The sequence below is a fragment of the Oncorhynchus nerka genome, linkage group LG21 (assembly GCF_034236695.1).
Source record: "Oncorhynchus nerka isolate Pitt River linkage group LG21, Oner_Uvic_2.0, whole genome shotgun sequence".
Classification (NCBI taxonomy): domain Eukaryota; kingdom Metazoa; phylum Chordata; class Actinopteri; order Salmoniformes; family Salmonidae; genus Oncorhynchus; species Oncorhynchus nerka.
In genome coordinates, this window is record NC_088416.1 from 9,755,503 (window position 1) to 9,773,327 (window position 17,825).

The 17,825-nt window shown below is 42.9% G+C and overlaps 1 long non-coding RNA gene across 3 annotated transcripts in view; it reads left to right on the plus strand.

Moving 5' to 3' along the window:
• The window catches only part of LOC115103825 (uncharacterized), a 56,484-nt gene extending 39,279 nt beyond the window's left edge, over positions 1-17,205 (plus strand). Inside the window, exons 1-4 of one of the 3 annotated variants that reach the window (XR_003859660.2) lie at positions 5,034-6,187; positions 10,383-10,534; positions 13,671-14,210; positions 16,235-17,205. This is a non-coding gene — a long non-coding RNA (uncharacterized LOC115103825). Of the gene's footprint in view, positions 1-5,033; positions 6,188-10,382; positions 10,535-13,670; positions 14,211-16,234 lie in introns of those variants that run through there. The other 2 variants (XR_003859661.2, XR_010460347.1) reach the window with 2 other exon arrangements.
• Positions 17,206-17,825: the final 620 nt, after the last annotated feature.

The following is a 17,825-nucleotide window of genomic DNA, read 5'->3' on the forward strand; positions in this document are numbered from 1 at the left end:
ATTCTTACACAGTCGGTCTCAACCTGTTGTTGTGCATATCTGTTGATGTCGTAAGCCTAGAAATGGCTAGTTGCTATCAAGCTGACTAATTTACTAGTGAAAATCAGATGAATCTATGACAAGTAATTATTTTTTATTTATTTCACCTTTATTTAACCAGGTAGGCTAATTGAGAACAAGTTCTCATTTGCAACTGCGATCTGGCCAAGATAAAGCCTAGCAGTGTGAACAGACAACAACACAGAGTTACACGTGGAGTAAACAATAAACAAGTCAATAACATAGTAGAAAAAAATAATCTATATACATTGTGTGCAAAAGGCATGAGGAGGTAGGCAATAAATAGGCCATAGGAGTGAATAATTACAATTTAGCAGATTAACACTGGAGTGATACATGATCAGATGAACATGTGCAGGTAGAGATACTGGTGTGCAAAAGAGCAGAAAAGTAAATAAAATAAAAACAGTATGGAGGTAGGTAAATTGGGTGGGCTATACACCGATGGACTATGTACAGCTGCAGCGATCGGTTAGCTGCTCAGATAGCAGATGTTTAAAGTTGGTGAGGGAGATAAAAGTCTCCAACTTCAGAGATTTTTGCAATTCGTTCCAGTCGCAGGCAGCAGAGAACTGTAAGGAAAGGCGGCCAAATTAGGTTTTGGCTTTAGGGATGATCATTGAGATACACCTGCTGGAGTGCGTGCTACGGGTGGGTGTTGCCATCGTGACCAGTGAACTGAGATAAGGCGGAGCTTTACCTAGCATGGACTTGTAGATGACCTGGAGCCAGTGGGTCTGGCGATGAACATGTAGCGAGGGCCAGCCGACTAGAGCATACAGGTCGCAGTGGTGGGTGGTATAAGGTGCTTTAGTAACACAACGGATGGCACTGTGATAAACTGCATCCAGTTTGCTGAGTAGTGTATTGGAAGCTATTTTGTAGATGACATCGCCGAAGTCGAGGATCGGTAGGATAGTCAGTTTTACTAGGGTAAGTTTTGCGGCGTGAGTGAAGGAGGCTTTGTTGCGAAATAGAAACGCGACTCTAGATTTGATTTTGGATTGGAGATGTTTGATATGAGTCTGGAAGGAGAGTTTGCAGTCTAGCCAGACACCTAGGTACTTATAGATGTCCACATATTCTAGGTCGGAACCATCCAGGGTGGTGATGTTAGTCGGGCGTGCGGGTGCAGGCAGCGAATGGTTGAAAAGCATGCATATGGTTTTACTAGCGTTTAAGAGCAGTTGGAGGCCACCGAAGGAGTGTTGTATGGCATTGAAGCTCGTTTGGAGGTTAGATAGCACAGTGTCCAAGGAAGGGCCAGATGTATACAGAATGGTGTCGTCTGCGTAGAGGTGGATCAGGGAATCGCCTGCAGCAAGAGCAACATCATTGATATATACAGAGAAAAGAGTCGGCCAAGAGAATTGAACCCTGTGGTACCCCCATAGAGACTGCCAGAGGACCGGACAACATGCCCTCCGATTTGACACACTGAACTCTGTCTGTAAAGTAGTTGGTGAACCAGGCAAGGTAGTCATTAGAAAAACCGAGGCTACTGAATCTGCCGATAAGTATATGGTAATTGACAGAGTCGAAAGCCTTGGCCAGGTCGATGAAGACGGCTGCACAGTACTGTCTTTTATCAATGGCAGTTATGATATTGTTTAGTACCTTGAGCGTGGCTGAGGTGCACCCGTGACCGGCTCGGAACCCGGATTGCACAGTGGAGAAGGTACGGTGGGATTCGAGATGGTCAGTGATTTGTTTGTTGACTTGGCTTTCGAAGACCTTAGATGGGCAGGGCAGGATGGATATAGGTCTGTAACAGTTTTGGTCCAGGGTGTCTCCCCCTTTGAAGAGGGGGATGACCACGGCAGCTTTCCAATCCTTGGGGATCTCAGATGATACGAAGGAGAGGTTGAACAGGCTGGTAATAGGGGTTGCGACAATGGCGGCGGACAGTTTCAGAAATAGAGGGTCCAGATTGTCAAGCCCAGCTGATTTGTATGGGTCCAGGTTTTGCAGCTCTTTCAGAACATCTGCTATCTTAATTTGGGTCAAGGAGAAGCTGGGGAGGCGTGGGCGAGTAGCTGCTGGGGGGGGGGGGGCTGTTGGCCGAGGTTGGAGTAGCCAGGAGGAAGGCATGGCCAGCCGTTGAGAAATGCTTGTTGAAGTTTTCTATTATCACGGATTTATCGGTGGTGACCGTGCTATCTAGCCTCAGTGCAGTGGGCAGCTGGGAGGAGGTGCTCTTGTTCTCCATGGACTTTACAGTGTCCCAGAACGTTTTGGAGTTAGAGCTACAGGATGCAAATTTCTGCTTGAAAAAGCTGGCCTTTGTTTTCCTGACTGACTACGTGTATTGGTTCCTGACTTCCCTGAACAGTTACATATCGCGGGGACTATTCGGTGCTATTGTAGTCCGCTACAAGATGTTTTGTGCTGGTCGAGGGCAGTCAGGTCTGGAGTGAACCAAGGGCTATATCTGTTCTTAGTTCTGCATTTTTTGAACGGAGCATGCTTGTCTAAGATGGTGAGGGAGTTACTTTTAAAGAATGACCAGGCATCCTCAACTGACGGGATGAGGTCAATATCCTTCCAGGATACCCGGGCCAGGTCGATTAGAAAGGCCTGCTCGCAGAAGTGTTTTAGGGAGCGTTAGACAGTGATGAGGGGTGGTCGTTTGACCGCGGCCCCGTAGCGGTTACAGGCAATGAGGCACTGATCCGCTGAGATCCTGATTGAAGACAGCAGAGGTGTATTTGGAGGGCAAGTTGGTCAGGATAATGTCAATTAGGGTACCCATGTTTACGGATTTAGGGTTGTACCTGGTGGGTTCCTTGATGATTTGTGTGAGATTGAGGGCATCTAGCTTAGATTGTAGGACTGCCGGGGTGTTAAGCATATCCCAGTTTAGGTCACCTAACAGAACAAACTCTGAAGCTAGATGGGGGGCGATCAATTCACAGATGGTGTCCAGGGCACAGCTGGGAGCTGAGGGGGTCGGTAGCAGGCGGCAACAGCGAGAGACTTATTTCTGGAGAGATTCATTTTTAAAATGAGAGGTTCGAACTGTTTGGGCATAGACCTGGAAAGTATGACAGAACTTTGCAGGCTATCTCTACAGTAGATTGCAACTCCTCCCCCTTTGGCAGTTCTATCTTGACGGAAAGTGTTATAGTTGGGTATGGAAATCTCCAAATTTTTGGTGGTCTTCCTAAGCCAGGATTCAGACACGGCAAGGACATCAGGGTTGGCAGAGTGTGCTAAAGCAGTGAGTAAAACAAACTTAGGGAGGAGGCTTCTGATGTTGACCTGCATGAAACCAAGGCTTTTTCGATCACAGAAGTCAACAAATGAGGGTGCCTGGGGACATGCAGGGCCTGGGTTTACCTCCACATCACCCGAGGAACAGAGGAGGAGTAGGATGAGGTTGCGGCTAAAGGCTATCAAAACTAGTCGCCTATAGGGTTGGGGACAAAGAATAAAAGGAGCAGATTTATGGGCGTGGTAGAATATATTCAGGGCATAATGTGCAGACGGGTATGGTGGGGTGCGGGTACAGTGGAGGTAAGCCCAGGCACTGGGTGATGATAAGAGAGGTTATATCTCTGGACATGCTGGTTAGAATGGGTGAGGTCACCGCATGTGTGGGAGGTGGGACAAAGGAGGTATCAGAGGTGTGAGGAGTGGAACTAGGGGCTCCATTGTAAACTAAAACAATGATAACTAACCTGAACAACAGTATACAAGGCATATTGATATTTGAGAGAGACATACAGCAAGGCATAAAGTAATCGCAGGTCTTGATTGGGAGAGCTTGCTAAAACAACAGGTGAGACAGCTAGTCAGCTAACACAACAACAGCAAGTAAAATGGCGATGCCTAGGCAGAGAGGGTCGGATTAACTACACACAGAGCCTGAGTTCGCGGCTGGGGCCGACAGATAAAACATAAATAAACAGAATGGAGTACCATGATTAATGGACAGTCCAGCAGGCATCAGCTATGTAGCCAAGTGATCATAGTGTCCAGGGGCAGCAGTAGATGGAACAGGGAAGCCGCCACTACGCTAGCACGCGGGTGACAAGGCGTTTAAAGTTAGTAGCCCAGGGGTGGTAGGGAGGGTCTGCTCAGACGGAGGCTGGTTGAAGGCACAACGGATGGAGTATTCGTCGGCAGACCAGTCGTGGTGGTGCGGCGGGTGGCCGTGTCGACAGAGAATCCAAGCCAGATGGCGAAAGAGGTATTGTAGAATTTAGTTTGCTAGCAGGGAGATGTGCCTGGCTCACGGCTAACTGGTGCTAGCTTCGTGGCAGTGGCGTTAGCCAAGGTCCAGAGGTTACAGCAAGGATCCAGTGGAGTATTGGGCTCTAGCCGTGTATGAGTGGGGTTCGGGTGAACAGCTGAGTAGGCCGGGAGGTGGGCCTCAGGGATAGCTTTGGTACTGGGTGCAAGCTAGCTGTGAAGATCAGGAGTAGTGGTCCAGGGATTACGGCAGGAATCCGGCGTTGTTCTGGAGAGACAGTTTGATACAGGTAGACTGGTGAGTATTATCCAGGCATAAAACAGGGCTGGCTATGCAGAAGGTAAAAGCCACTAGCAGTGGCTAACAATGACTAAACAGCTTGTAGCTAATTAGCTGGTTAGCTTCTGGAGGATCTTGAATGTATTCTAAAATAACAAATAATAGCGATTCCGTATCACATTGGGTGAGGCAGGTTACCGGAAGGTATAATCGAATTAAAAATCGAAAAGAGATTGAAAATAAATATGGGTCCAGTGAGTGGTTGGGCTGGCTGGGGACACGGCGATTCAGACAGTTAGCAGGCTTGTGCTAACAAACTAACAGTTAGCAGGCCGGGGCTAAACAAGCTAGCAGTTAGTAGACTGGGGCAGGCTAGCAGTTAGCAGGCCGTGTTAGCAATCAAGCAGATAGCAGGGGCTAGAAAGTTAGCCTTTGGGGGACGTCGCGATGGGGTTAAGTCTGTTTTTGCCTCTTCATACGGTGACGTCGAGAGACCGGTCGTGGAATTAGTAGGGTTCCAAGTAGCTCTAGGTAGCTAGCAGGCCTAGCTGGTTAGCATAATGGGCCTTCAGCGGGTGTCGCGCCTGAGGGGCCTGTTGGAGTTCTCGGGCAGATTATGTTGGTATTCCAATAGTAGGGGATCTGCGGGGTTCCATGCCCCGTACAGGTTGTAGAAGGCGTCCGGATATTGTAGCCCAGGAGTATGCTTTGTGGTAGCACAGGAGCTCTGGCCAGGCTAGCTTCAAGCTGGATGGAAACGCTAGCCTGGAGTAGTCATCCGGGGTTGCGGTTAGCTAGTTGTGAAGATCCAGATGAAAATGTTCAGTTTGCGGTGGGAATCCGGGGATAAAAATAATAGGGCCGTTATGCTCTGGTTAGAGTCACGTTGTTCGAACTGGAGAGAGCTATTCGAGCTTAACCTCTTCAACCTATGGGGGCGCTATGTCATTATTGCATAAAAAAAACATGCCCGTTTTAAGCGCAATATTTTGTCACGAAAAGATGCTCGACTATGCATATAATTGGCAGCTTTGGAAAGAAAACACTCTGACGTTTTCAAAACTGCAAAGATATTATCTGTGAGTGCCCCAGAACTCATGCTACAGGCGAAACCAAGATGAGACCTCAAACAGGAAATGAGCTGAATTTTTGAAGCTCTGTTTTACTATCGTCTCCTTATATGGCTGTGAATGTGCCGTGAACGAGCTTATGCTCTCTGCCGTTCGTCCAAGATGTCTGCAGCATTGTGACGTATTTGTAGGCATATCATTGGAAGATTGGCCATAAGAGACTACATTTGCCAGGTGTCCGCCCGGTGTCCTTTGTCTAAATTGGTGCGCAATTCTCAGTGGCACTCATTTTACCATGCGATACAGAGGGAGAAGCACACTTCCAGGAACGATACATCATTGAAGAGATATGTAGAAAAACACCTTGAGGATTGATTCTAAACAACGTTTGCCATGTTTCAGTTGATATTATATGGAGTTATTTTGGAAAAAGTTTTTATAACTGAATTTTTTATTTTTTTTGGTAGCCAAACATGACGCAGAAAACGGACCGATTTCTCCTGCACAAATAATCTTTCAGGAAAACTGAACATTTGCTATCTAACTGAGTCTCCTCATTGAAAACATCCGAAGTTCTTCAAAGGTAAATGATTTATTGAATGTTTTTGCTGGTTTTTGTGAAAATGTTGCCTGGTGATGCTAACGCTAAATGCTAATGCTAACGCTAAATGCTAAATGCTAGTTTTGCTATGGTAGAGAAGCATATTTTTGAAAATCTGAGATGACAGTGTTGTTAACAAAAGGCTAAGCACGAGAGCTAGCATATTGATTTCATTTCATTTGCGATTTTCATCAATAGTTAACGTTGCGTTATGGTAATGGGCTTGAGGCTGTAGTCATGATCCCGGATCCGGGTTGGCTCGACGCAAGAAGTTAAGGTTAGCTGATGACCGCTGGAAATGGTTCGCTGACTGATAGCTGGTAGTTAGCTGGCTAGCTTCAGTTGAGGGATTCCAGATCCGAAGTAAATATAGATACTTTAGGGAAAAAAAAGCAGATCCACGCTACATTGGGTGAGGCGGGTTGCAGGAGAGTATTTAGATGTTGAGGTTTAGCAAAATATTTTAAAAGATATGCGAAGACAAATATGTAAAAAATGATATATACAAGGGACACGACAGGACAAAGACGTCTGACTGCTACGCCATCTTGTATACTTCTTCTTCTTACGAGGAACATACAAGAATATTGCAGTTTTGGTTTAATTTACATTTACATTTACATTTAAGTCATTTAGCAGACGCTCTTATCCAGAGCGACTTACAAATTGGTGCGTTCACCTTAAGACATCCAGTGGAACAGCCACTTTACAATAGTGCATCTAAATCTTTTAAGGGGGGTGAGAAGGATTACTTTATCCTATCCTAGGTATTCCTGAAAGAGGTGGGGTTTCAGGTGTCTCCGGAAGGTGGTGATTGACTCCGCTGTCCTGGCGTCGTGAGGGAGTTTGTTCCACCATTGGGGGGCCAGAGCAGCGAACAGTTTTGACTGGGCTGCACGGGAACTGTCCTTCCTCAGTGGTAGGGAGGCGAGCAGGCCAGAGGTGGATGAACGCAGTGCCCTTGTTTGGGTGTAGGGCCTGATCAGAGTTCATCAAACACAGTTTCATTATGGGTGCATCGCTGCAACAGACCAAATCAATAAAATAATACATTATTCATATATGATATACCAAAGACTAGTAGTAAAGGGTGCATCAAAAAATACAAGATGAATATGGGATCAATGGATATTTTACTTTAATTACAAATAAATCCTCAAATAAGTGTCATAGACATTTTCAGGTGACAGAAAAGAGAGCCATTGTAGGTAAAGTCAATAAAACAATAAAAAAAACAATCTGCTTTATTACAAGTTGCAACAGGGAGACACCATTTGGCACAGAAGCAGAGAAAATGTCTAACTGGCCATATAACGTAACTGGCCCTTATATCCAAATCACACAGCATCGACCTCATCAGCTTCTACAGAGTTATAAACATCAGCTGCTGGAGTTGTAAAAATAATACATCAATCACTATCAACAGATATGAGAACAATCCACAACATTCATCATCAAGTCAAGTGACCTTGAGTGTTTGGACAACAGACTCCCTGATAGATAGTTATGCAAATCATTTACAGACACTCTTAATATGCTACCCAATATATTGATCACACAGTGTTCACAGTATGTCATCAATACAATACAACAGTACTCAGAAATCAAACACAGACAACCATTCAATCAAACAATTTCCCACTATGGTCTCCACGGAGGATGTATGTAAGTCATTTAAACGTCTTGAACCTCACAAGGCTGCCAGCCCAGACGACATCACTAGCCACGCCCTCAGAGCATGTGCAGACCAGCTAGCTGTTGTGTTTTCGGATATTTTCAATCTCGCTCTAGCTCAGGCCGTTATACCCACCTGCTTCAAGATGTCCACTTTAATCCTGTGCTCAAGAAAGGGAAAGTAACTGAAATGGACTACCTGTGCTTTGAGAGGCTAGTCAAAGACTACATCACCTCCTCCCTCTCCGACACATTACCTCCGACCTCTCCAATTTGCCTACCGCCTCGACAGATCCATGGACAACACAATCGCCATGGCACTGCACAGTGTCCTCACCCATTTGTACAAAAAGGACGCATATGTGAGGATGCTGTTCATCGACCTCTGCCTTCAATACCATAATGCTCTCTATGCTCACCACAAAGCAAACAGCCCTGGAACTGAACTTCTCCCTATGCAACTGGGTCCTGGTCTTCCAGACAGGCCGTTCCCAGGTGGTGAAGGTAGGCAACATTACCTCGTCCATATTGATCCTCAACATGGGGGCCCCACAAGGGTTCGTCCTAAGTCCTCTCCTGTCCTCCCTGTATACCCAGGACTGCGTGGCCTCACACAGTTCCAAAATGACAGTAGTAGGCCTGATCACCAACAATGACAAGATGGCCTACAGGGAGGAAGTAGGCACTCTGACGGTGTGGTGCCAGGTAAACAACCTCTCCCTCAATGCCAGCAAAACAAAGGAGCTAATTGTGGACTTCAAGAAGAACTAAGCTGGGCACACCCCCATCCACATCAACGGGGCCGCCTTGGAGACGGTTAAAAATGTAATGTTCCTTGGCGAATACATCTCCGAGGAGCTGAAACAGTCAAATCACATGGACACGTGGTGAAGAAGGCACGACAGCGACTCTTTAACCTCAGGAGCCTGAAAAGGGCCCTCACAGTGTTCTACAGGAACATCATCGAGAGCATCCTATCGAGCAGCATCATAGCCTGGTACAGCAACTCCACCATCGTTGACCACAAAGCCCAGACGAATGTACCACTGGGTGCACACTGCCTGCCCTCCACGACACCTACAACAGCTGATGTTGCAGGAAAGCCAAGAAGCTCATCAGGGACCTCAGCCACCGAGCCACGGCGTGTTCTCCCAGTTTCCATCACTCAGCAGTACAGGAGCATCATGGCTAAAACTAACCAATAACTTCTATCCATAGACCATCAGGCTGCTGAATAGCCACCAGTTGTCAGCTACCGGCTCCCCCCGCTGCTCCCTCTAAGGAACTTTTTATTTTTCTCCCCTCACTCAACGGACAATCGTCCTGCTCACAGCCCACTGGAGATTTACATTTATCATTGTCACAGAATCATGGGCATTAATATGGAGTTGTTCCCCCCTGTGCTGCGATAGCAGCCTCCACTCTTCTGGGAAGGCTTTCCTCTAGATTTTGGAACATGTCAAAAAAAAGTTTTCTTTATTGGACCCCATTCATTTGTACAATTTACTTAATTGCCACTGTGGGGTGCACATCAGCGTACAATGGGTTTTTGTTCTTATTTTTTAACCTCAGTTAAGAACTAATTCTTATTTTCAAGGACGGCCTAACTGCCTTGTCCAGGGGTAGAACGACAGATTATTACCTTGTCAGCTCGGGGATTCCATCTTGCAACCTTTTGGTTACTAGTCCAACGCTCTAATCACAAGGCTACCTGCCGCCCCATTAATTGCACCACTTTATGAAAACGCACGTACAGCACTAGCAATTTAATGCACACATGACATGCAGTCTTTTAAGTCTGCATGTCTAATAAATCCCTGTGTGTTTATTTCATGCATGTTGATACAAATGTAAATATATTTACATAGCCCTGATTTGCGGATATTATCATCTAGACTCTAGAGACTACCCTGCTTACCCCTTCAAAGTAGGAGGATACACATATATTTACATATATAAATAAAAGATGAGCTCTTACACAAAAAGTGCGTTATCATAAATTTCACAATTTCAGAGTATTATTTCAACCTCTTATTGTGGAAATATATTTTTTCTTCAAACAGCAAAATCACATTTTTGACAGTACTGCCCCTTTAATAACCTGCCCATATGCCATAATTTGGCAGTTAATTTGGAAGTTGCTAAAAGTTGTATTTGAAATGATAGCAACACTTTCCATAATCAATATTCCAGAGTATCAGCAATACTTTCCATAAGCAATATTCCAGAGTATCTACAAGAAAATGGATCAAGTAAACATTGAATATTCATGTGAATTATAAAATGACGTTATTCTTATGTTATACTATGTACTGTAGGTACAGCTACACACAGTTACAAAGTACATTTTTAAAATGGGGAGGACTACACATGATATTTGCCTGTTTACAGGATATGTACTGTATATACTGTAAGTAACGCTCACTGGGAAGGAGTGGCAATTGTAAAAATGACATGAAGGATCCCTTGTGTTCACAAGCATCTTACATTTCCACCATTTTAGGGTCTTTGAAAGACAGGCACATTGAAAATGGAAGTGATCTTTATGCCATATTAACACCAAAAGAGAACTTGAAACAAGCTCCCCAAATGCCACAGCAAGAGATGACTGACATCTCAGCAGAGGATGATGTTCGATTCCACATCATGCTCGAGGTGAATTCATGACATTATTGAAAAATATAAAGCTCAATGTGGCAGGATATTTAGGCCTCAATTTATGTATTTATAGCTGTTTAAATAACTGTAATTCTAGCCACTTACTTTTCCAAAGCGGTATGTACTAGAAGGGCATACTACGACGCTAGTTACATCTATTCAGGATTTTATAACGCTAGGAAGCTTCCGTTAGCTTCACATTCCAATGTATGTTTCATCCAAGGTGGTGTTGGACATTGATCCAACACCTGCTGCTAACTCAATCCAGGCTTGTAACTGCACGTGCATGTCACACGTGGATAGCCCAGTGAGTCAAACGCCTATAACTTCATTGACAGCAATGCATGGGCGAGACAGTGCCACATTTTCATTTTTGTCAAAATCAAAATGAAAGAATGGTTATCCTGCAAATTTAGGCTATGGTGGCAAATAGACTATTAGAAGTGCCATCTTTCTTTTATAATGTGTATCATTAATGCCATCTTTCTTTTATAATGTGTATCATTAAATACCATCTTTGGTGTGCTCAATGAACGAGCAGGCTGTTTTCCACATCGATAAAATAATTGTACTAATGTGATAGTTTTGTAACGCTTTATTTTAGGCTACACATTAGCCCCTAATTGTTTGTACAAGTAGTTAATAAGGTCTTTCTTATGTCGTATTACCCATAGATGTATATTAGGTTTGAATTAAGTATGAATTAATTAAGTATTTTATTCAAACATTACAGGTCATGTATTACTCGCCAATCCTTAATAACCACATTGTTAGCCATAATAAAGACATATTAGTTGTTACTAAAGAGCAAACTACACAATAAATGCATTATTGGTAACCTATCTCAATGTGGCACTAGTAAGGGCTTGGTACCTGAAAATCCCTATTCTAAACTGTGACCACATTTTAACATGCAAAAGAAATTGTCCAGAAATGAGCATTTTTCCAAAATGCTTTATGAGATTGCAGAACACGTTGGAAGGGAATTAGAGCCTTCCTCCATACAGAATCTTTCCAAATCCTTGATATAATTTGTCTGCTCTTAATAGACGGCCCTCTTCAATCCACACTACAGGTTTTCAATGGGGTTGAAGTCCGGACACTGCAATGGCGATTGCAAAATGTTGATTTTGGGGTCAATTGGGGATTATTGTCTTGCTGGAACATTGACTTGAAGCATCCACACAGGTGTGGTTCCTGAGTTAATTAAGCAATTAACATATCATGATGCTTAGATCCATGTATAAAAATGTTGGAAAGGGCCATTAGTTTGGCTACCATGGCTGTTCCCAGATAGGAACACAAACCTCCAACCAAAGGGCACGAGGGGTCACTGAATGGTTTGATGAGTATTAAAATGATGTAAACCATTTTCCATTGCCGTCTTAGTCACCAGATCTTAACCCAGTTGAACACTTATGGGAGATTCTGGAGCGGCGCCCGAGACAGCGTTTTCAATCACCATCAACAAAACACCACATTATGACATTTCTTGTGGAAGAATGGTGTCGTCTCTCTCCCAACAGAGTTCCAGGCACTTGTAGAATCTATGCCAAGGTGCGTTGAAACTGGTCTGACTCGTGGTGCCCCCCCCTATTAAGACACTTTATGTTGGTGTTTCCTTTATTTTGGCAGTTACCTGTGGCTCAGTATTTGTATTTTTCAGTCTTTTTTGCTCCTTTTTATCAAGGGTGCCAATAATGATTTACCTGACTGTATATGGAAGTATATTAGGGGTGGGCGGTATGCAGATTTTCATACCTGTACCATACCGGAGTATAATGTATTACCTGCAGTGCACACAAGGAGCACTATTTCATTTTATTTATTTTTTTACGCACAAAACACATTTAGGTAGCAGGGATCTTGATCCATTGATTGTCTCTGCTGTAACAAAGAAGCTTGATCTTGCAAGTTAGCCACTTAGCAAGTAGGCAAACCAAATGCATACTGTGACTGGAGTCCTGAACTGGAGATAATTTATATGACATATCTTAGATAGTTAATTTATAGTGATAAGTAGTGGCGCGGCACGCAAATAGGCATGCCTAAACTGAAGATTCAAAACCAAACAAAAAGGACTCATAGCCACCAAACAAACCCAGCAGCCTCATGGCTTGCAAGCTGGGACACTGACTGACAATCACATTAATTGGCAGCACCTGACGTGCTTATCAACCAGGTTACCAACTGGACAAGGTTGCTGCTGCCCCCTGGGGGAATGTGGAATTGTATCCTGGATAGTGTGTTGGTCTATGTTCAAACACTAACCTTCCCCTATATCATAACGATAGGGAACACATTTTAAGGTACTATGCCCTTACTAGTCCCACATTGAGACAGCTTACTAAGTATTTTTATTGTGTAACTTGCTATTTAGTAACAACTAATACGTATTTATTATGGCTAACAATGTGGTTATTAAGGATTGACCAGTAATACACATAATTAAGGCCAAATATTTGGTTAATAAGACACAATAAAGACTGTATTAGCTACTAATATGTGTACCTTAAAATAAAGTGTTACTGAAAGTGTCAAAGGTATCCTGTCATTGCTAAATTCAAATATTGTTTGTATGAAAGCGGATGGCGATACACAATCTTTGCAAGGGAAAGGGAATCTGATTTGTTTGGTCCTCAACCAGCAGCTCAGACACTTTATTCAGGATAAAGTGGAGTTAGCCTGCCCTGGAGCAGGTTAGAGTTGATTCGCTGCCATAGAAATGTACCTGGCTAAAAGGTCAGCCCGGCTTTGTGCCAATGGTTATCCTGACTTGAATTCAGAGTTGGCAAAAGTTAGCTTGCTTACTCCTCTATCCCGCTACGTGGTATAGCGCTCTGGTAGCGACTAAGGTGTCTCGGTAAATAATGGAGGTCAATTATTTAATATGTTATACTTTTCATCAATAGGGTGACTATGAGGTCAAGGTGGACTTGACGAGTGACACAATTAAAGCCTTGACACAAAAGCTCTCCCAGCACATGTCCTTCATTATATGTAAAGTCGCATGTATATAATTTAATAATTTATTTCTACATTTAATTACAGAAAAAGTAAACAAATAATGTACAGTGCATCTAATAATTGGCCAGCCATTGTTTCAATACAACTCTTTTTTTTATATTTGCAGAGATGAACACAGTGGTGTTGGACAAGCTTAGCAAGATTCTGGAATCAATGAGGAGACAACGGTGCACCCTTCTATGTCCTCCTTCCCAGATGAGAAAACAGACAACATGGAATTCTACTTGAATGATGTTGTACCCTCAGTGCACCAAACGCAGAAAGGACTCTGTGCTTTCTTTTCTTCTCTTTATGCTATTGTGAGATTCCACTACGTATAATGTCTTGTAACCATTTATTAAAACTTCAGATATTCGTATTACCATGTCCAGGCAGAGGGCTACGGTGCTCCTTTGCTTGTGTCATTGGCTTTTCAATGTACCTTGCCCCATCTTGCATTCAATTATTTCCCCTAATATCTCTGCAGAAAGTTAAACATTCTGGTGAGGGATTCAAGAAAGTGAATGAAAACATTCGAAAGCTCAGTGGATGTAATCCTCTGGCGCAACATTTGTATCAGCTGTTGGGCAGAAATGAAAGTGGAGGTTGGACCCAGAAGGTGATACATATTTTGTCACACAACTGTACCTTTCCCATACAATATCAGGTAAGTCCACAAATAGATTCATAAAATGTATTTGTTTTAGATTGCCATTGTTGAAGGATTGTATACACTCTTCAGAGAGCTGTTGCCAAGCCTCAATTAAAAAAAAGAGGTGACAAGATCATTGATGATTTGAAGGTTTTTGAGAATGCACCAGTTTGCTGGGCCTACCTGATATCTAAAGCAGCAGTATGCTCTCAATAACTTCAAGGAGAGCAGTTTAATTGTTGTGAAGAAGTCTTCAGGGCACCCAAGAAAGTCCAGCAAGCGCCAGGACCGTCTCCTAAAGTTGATTCAGCTGCGGGATCGTGGCACCACCAGTACAGAGCTTGCTCAGGAATGGCAGCAGGCAGGTGTGAGTTCATCTTCACGCACAGTGAGGCGAAGACTTTTGGAGGATGGCCTGGTGTCAAGAAGGGCAGCAAAAAAGCCCCTTCTCTCCGGGTAAAACATCAGGGACAGACTGATATTCTGCAAAAGGTACAGGGATTGGACTGCTGAGGACTGGGGTAAAGTCATTTTCTCTGATGAATCCCCTTTCCGATTGTTTGGGGCATCCGGAAAAAAGCTTGTCCGGAGAAGACAAGGTGAGCGCTATCATCAGTCCTGTGTCATGCCAACAGTAAAGCATCCTGAGACCATTCATGTGTAGAGTTGTTTCTCAGCCAAGGGAGTGGGCTCACTCACAATTTTGCCTAAGAACACAGTCATGAATAAAGAATGGTACCAACACATCCTCCGAGAGCAACTTCTCCCAACCATCCAGGAACAGTTTGGTGACGAACAATGCCTTTTCCAGCATGATGGAGCACCTTGCCATAAGGCAAAAGTGCTAACTAAGTGGCTCGGAGAACAAAACATTGATATTTTGGGTCCATGGCCAGGAAACTTCCCAGACCTTAATCTCATTGAGAACTTGTGGTCAATCCTCAAGAGTCGGTGGACAAACAAAAACCCACAAATTCTGACAAACTCCAAGCATTGATTATGCAAGAATGGGCTGCCATCAGTCAGGATGTGGCCCAGAAGTTAATTGACAGCATGCCAGGGTGAATTGCAGAGGACTTGAAAAAGAAGGGTCAACAGTGCAAATATTGACTCTTTGCATCAACTTCATGAAATTGTAAATAAAAGCCTTTGACACTTATGAAATGCTTGTAATTATACTTCAGTATTCCATAGTAACATCTGACAAAAATATCTAAAGACACTGAAGCAGCAAACTTTGTGGAAATTGATATTTGCGTCATTCTTTAAACTTTTGGCCACGACTGTACCATATGTATTACATGTTATGACATGTTTTTAATGGGGGATTGAGATACTGCACCTCTGTATGTTTGGCATTAAAAACACATTTTAGACCAGGTGCATGACTTAACAGGTCAAAATGAATCATTGCACGCAAAAAAAGAGATTGAAATATAATGAAATGTATACAAAAGAAAATGGGGGAAAAAATAATATTTACACGGGACAAAGACAAACACATCTTACTGCTACGCCATCTTGGATCATTCAAATGTCAATGAAGACACTTGCCAGTTGGTCAGCGCATGCCCGCAGTACACGTCCTGGTATTCCATCTGTGAATGCTGACCTGTTTAAAGCTCTTACTCACATTGGCTGCGGAGAGCGTGATCACACAGTCTTCCGGAACAGTTGGTGCTCTCATGCATGTTTCAGTGTTATTTTCCTCAAGGAGTGCACTCAAATTATTACAAGTAAATCTATGGTCATTCAGTTGTGACAGAATTAATTTCCTTATGTGCAGAACTGTAAAACTGGAGCAACACATTGACAGCAACAATGCAATAATTTGTTGTCCGTAGTTAAAGGCCATGAGGCCTGATTAAGTTTTTTTCTCTCAAATATCTCCAATCAAGAAGTATAAACAAGTATTTGCCGGGGCTGGGAGAATCTTGTGTAGTTTGTTATGTCTGTAAACATTACAATTAAATAGTTAAATTAATGAAATAATTGACCCCATTTTTATGACAATGGTCAACACTCTTACCCTTCTACAGGCAAAGGACTGACCCGAAAACAAAGAAACTTCTAAGACGAACTGACCTCAAGTCAGACACAACCATGCAGAAAATGGTGATGGAGCATCCCACAAAGGAAGATCTGTAGACAAGTGTTTGAAAATACAACACGGCATCCAAAATGCATTTCTTCCTGCCATATGCATTTTTGGGAGAAACATGATGATGTTACCCATTGGGTTATTGAATGGTATGAGATTTTCTAGAGGGCCTTCTTCTATGCGGAGGTTGTATCTACCCACTTCATGGGTAACTAGCTAAGATTTATATTATGGTAATTTCCTGTTAAACTATGTTATTAATCAGTAGCATTTTCTTTATGTTAAAATGAGTTGTATGTCACAGTTGTCATTAGACCATTGTGAAAATCAGATATCTAGGAGATTCCCCAATATCTTGATATAGTGATGTGGGCACTTTAAAATATGCAAATTCAGTGATGTGTGAGATAAGTCGAGGGCCCACGTTAATGACGGTGGTGGTGTTTTCAGTAGTTTACTTTAATGAAACTTTACACGGTGATTTGAAGAGGCAATCTGCAGTTCAAACAATAACAAACATGACACCCCACCACTGATATTGTAAACAGCTGAGGGATGGTGCTGGAGGTATGTAACCACTCTCAAATTCATAGACATGCAAATACTGACCATCCGTGATATCAAAATCATAGTTTTAAACATGTTTGTTTATGCTTTGTTTGTTTACACTTACATTGGTTTACAAAAAAATGGGAGTGAAAAAAGCTTGTAATTTGGGTTCTGCCAGGGTATGACAGTTGAACTAAGCACATGAGACATTTGTACGTTGTTTTCTTCTAGAATCAATGGTTATATAGTCATTCATTTAAAAGTCAAAAAATGTATGTAGCAATTGCAGATTGCCCTTTTAAAGAATGATATGATATCAATTTTAAAAAGTGAAGCATAAACATGAGTTATGATCCTGTTGTTGAAGTATTTCTTCACTTTTTTCCCTCCATTTGTTTGATCTGTTTGGAAAAGGAACTGATAATTAGCCGTAGTGTTTTTCTTTGCTGATGAATCCACCCTTGTCGGGTCAACACCACACACACAACTCGCCAGAGCCAGGACTCCTAAAGGAGTGGGACTCCCAAACTGATGCAACTCTACGCAACTGTTTAGTATGTGTAATGTGGGTGAGAGTGTTATTGGTCCCAGTACTAACACACACACGCACACGCACACACACACGCACACACACACACTGTGGCAGAAATAACTGTCATTTTCAAATAGAGTAAAACAAATACATTAGAAGGTAAATATAGCAATTCAATTGTCTTTCATTGCTTCAAACAAGGTCAAATGAGCAGGTTCTTGTCTCTTCAATTGAATGGAAATGACAAAAGATGTAATATCATCATCATCTCCATCACATTCTGATGAATTGATCTGCATAACGGTAATACAAATTGGCGGTTAGCGCACATTGTTTGCTCTCTGATATCATCTACTGTACGTGCTGTGGGCTCAGGCTCACGTGATTGTTATACAAATTCATGAGGCCTTTTAGAGGTCTGATGCATACCTCGGTCGTGGTGCAGAAC